Raw genomic sequence first — 3,518 nt, forward strand, 5'->3', positions numbered from 1 at the left:
TATGAGGAAAAGCACAAAAACAATAAAAGATATCAAAGATCTAAATAAATGGAGAGATATTCCATATTCATAGATAGAAAAACTCAGTATTATTAAAATACCAGTTCTTCCTAACTTGATACGTAGATTAAATGCCATTCCAGGCAGAATCCCAGCAGGTTATTTTTTGGATATGGACTGATTCAGAAGTTAAATGGAAAGGCGAAAGATCCAGAATAGTCAACACAGTATTGAAGAGCAAAGTCAGGGGACTGATACTACCCAATTTAAAGAGTTACTGTAAAGCTACAATAATTAAGATATTGTGGTATTATGAAAAGAATAGACACAGGGAACAATGCAACAGAATAGAGACCCCAGGGGGGCACCTAGAGTCAGTTGAGCATCCAACTCTGGGTTTTGGCTCAGGTCCAGGTAGTTAGTGATCTCATGGGTTGTGGGAGGGGCCCTGGGTTGGACTCCGTGTTCAGCAGGGAGCCCGCTTGAGGATTTGCTCCCTCTGTCCTTCCCCCCACTTGCACACATGCGCTCTCTCTCTCAAATAAATAAATCTTTAAAAAGAGAGAGAGCCCAGAAATAGACCTACACAGTTAGAGCGAACTGATCTTTGACAAAAGAGCAAAGGCAATTCAGTAGCAAAAAGATAGTTGCTTCAACAATGATGTGAGAATGACTGAACATCCACATTCAAGAAAAGGAATCTAGATACAGACCTTACACCCTTCTCAAAAATTAACTCAAAATGGATCTTAACCCTAAATGCAATGCAAAAAAACTACAAAACAACTAGAAGATAACACAAGAGAAAAATCTAAGTAACTTTAGATTTATCAATGACTTTATATATATATATATATATACAGCACCAAAAGCACCATCCATGAAAGAGAAAATTGATAAGTACAAGTTGGTTAAAATTAGGTTTCTGCTCTGCAAAGACTATGAAGAGAATGAGAAGACAAGCTATAGACTAGGAGAAGATATTTGCAAAACACATACCTGTTAAAAAAAAAAAAAAGCTAGTATCCAAAATATACAAAGAACTCTTAAAACTCAACAATAAGAAAAGAGCAAACCAATTTAGAAAAATGAGCAGAATATCTGAACATAAATTTACCAGAGAAAATATACAGATGACAACTAAGCATATAGAAAGATGCTCAGCATCGTATATCATTAGGGAATTGCGTATTAAAACAGTGAGATACCACTACATACCATTTAGACTAACTAAAAAGCAAAATGCTGATGATACCAAGTGCTGGTAAGGATATGGAGCAACAGGAACTCTCATTTGTAACAGGAATACAAAATGCTACAGCCACTTTGGAAGACAGCTTGCAGTTTTATATAAAATGAGACACAGTGGTGCCGGAGGAGACACACGCAGCTAACATTGTCTTCTTCCTGCGACTCTTACAGCCAGTTGTCTTGGGTACAATGGCAACTCTTAAGGAAATACTGATTGCACCAATTGCAGAAGAGGCAGCGATCCCAAACAATAAGATCACTGTAGTGGGTGTTGGACAAGTTGGTATGGCATGTGCCATCAGCATTCTGGGAAAGTCTCTGGCTGATGAACTTGCCCTTGTGGATGTTTTAGAAGATAAACTCAAAGGAGAAATGATGGATCTATAGCATAGGAGCTTATTTCTTCAGACGCCTAAAATTGTGGCAGATAAAGATTACTCTGTGACTGCCAATTCTACGATTGGATTGTGGTGGTGACTGCAGGAGTCCGACAGCAGGAGGGAGAGAGCTGCCTCAATCTAGTGCAAAGGAATGTTAATGTCTTCAAATTCATTATTCCTCAGATAGTCAAGTACAGTCCTAATTGTATCATAATTGTGGTTTCCAACCCAGTGGATATTCTTACATATGTTACCTGGAAACTAAGTGGACTACGCAAGCAACATACGATTGGAAGTGGGTGTAATCTGGATTCTGCTAGATTTCACTATTTTATGGCTGAAAAACTTGGCATTCATCCCAGCAGCTACCATGGATGGATTTGGGGAGAACATGGCGACTCAAGTGTGGCTGTGTGGAGTGGAATGCATGTGGCAGGTGTTTCTCTTCAAGAACTGAATCCAGAAATAGGAACAGACAACGAGAGTGAAAATTGGAAGGAAGTGTATAAGATGGTGGTTGAAAGTGCCTATGAAGTCATCAAGCTAAAACGATATACCAACTGGGCTATTGGAGTAAGTGTGGCTGATCTCATTGAATCCATGTTGAAAATCTCTCCAGGATTTATTCAGTGTCAACAATGGTGAAGGGCATGTATGGTATTGAGAAGAGTCTTCCTGTGTCTTCCGTGTATCCTGAAGCTCGGGGTGTTCCAGTGTGATCAACCGGAAGCTAAAGGATGATGAGGTTGCCCAGCTCAAGAAAAGTGCAGATACCTTGTGGGACATCCAGAAGGACCTAAAAGATCTGTGACATCTGGCTTCTAGGCTGTAGAAATTTAAAACCATGATGTGATTAACTGTGAGCCTTTAGTTTTTCATCCATATACATGGATCACAGTTTGCTTTTATCTTCCTAAATATGTGAATCTGGGCTTACAGAATCAAAGCCCATGCTTGGTTTAATGCTTGCAATATGAGTGTTGAACAAATAAAATTAACTGTTGTAGCGTGAAATAAAATAAAATGAGACACAGTCTTACCATATAACCCAGCAATCTCACTTCTTAACATTTACCCAAAGGAGTTGAAAAGTCATGTCCGTGCAAAAACTTGATGTAAGAAAATTTTTGTAGCAGATTTATTCATAGTTCCAAACATTTTGAGGTAACCAAGGCTAATGGTGAATGGATAAACAAACTGTAGTATATTTTACAATGGAATATTATTCAGTAATAAAATGAAACCACAAAAATACATGAAGGTGTTATATATATATTGCTAAATAAAAAAATCTGAAAAGGCTACATACCATTTGACTCCAACTATAAGATAACCAAAAAAGGCAAAAGCATGGATACAGTAAAAGAATCAGGTTGCCAGGGAAGAGAGGGATGAATAGGTGGGAGTTCAGGAGAATTTTAGAATGGTAAAACTATTCTGTGTGATGCTGTAATATTGGATATACAACATTATACATTTGTCAAAATCCATAGAACTCTACAACTCAAAGAGTGAACCCTAAGATAAACTATGAATTTTATTTAATAATATATCAATATTTATTCATCAGTTGTAATAAATGTACCCCTCTAATGCTAGATGTTAATACTAGGGGAAACTGGGGTGGGGGTAAGGAGAAGAGAGATATGGAACCTGCAATTTTTCTGTAAATTTAAAACAACTCTGAAAAATAAAGTCTATTACTTAAATTTTTAAAAAATTCATTTTCCTCGATAATTCAGAGGCATTTTTAAATAATCTTCACCTATAGTGTGAAAATCCTTTGGAATTGACTAATATTTGTATATGAATGAATGGGTCACATTAATATTCTACTCAGAAGTTTCTCTCAGGGTAGAACGAAAGTTTCAGGCTCTGTGAGACTGG

At 37.2% G+C, this 3,518-nt stretch overlaps 1 pseudogene; it reads left to right on the plus strand.

Annotated features, from left to right (window-relative positions):
- Window positions 1-1,440: 1,440 nt before the first annotated feature.
- On the plus strand, window positions 1,441-2,583 carry LOC112908603 (L-lactate dehydrogenase B chain-like; annotated as a pseudogene).
- Window positions 2,584-3,518: the final 935 nt, after the last annotated feature.

The sequence above is a fragment of the Vulpes vulpes genome, chromosome 4, assembly GCF_048418805.1.
Source record: "Vulpes vulpes isolate BD-2025 chromosome 4, VulVul3, whole genome shotgun sequence".
NCBI classification, from domain to species: domain Eukaryota; kingdom Metazoa; phylum Chordata; class Mammalia; order Carnivora; family Canidae; genus Vulpes; species Vulpes vulpes.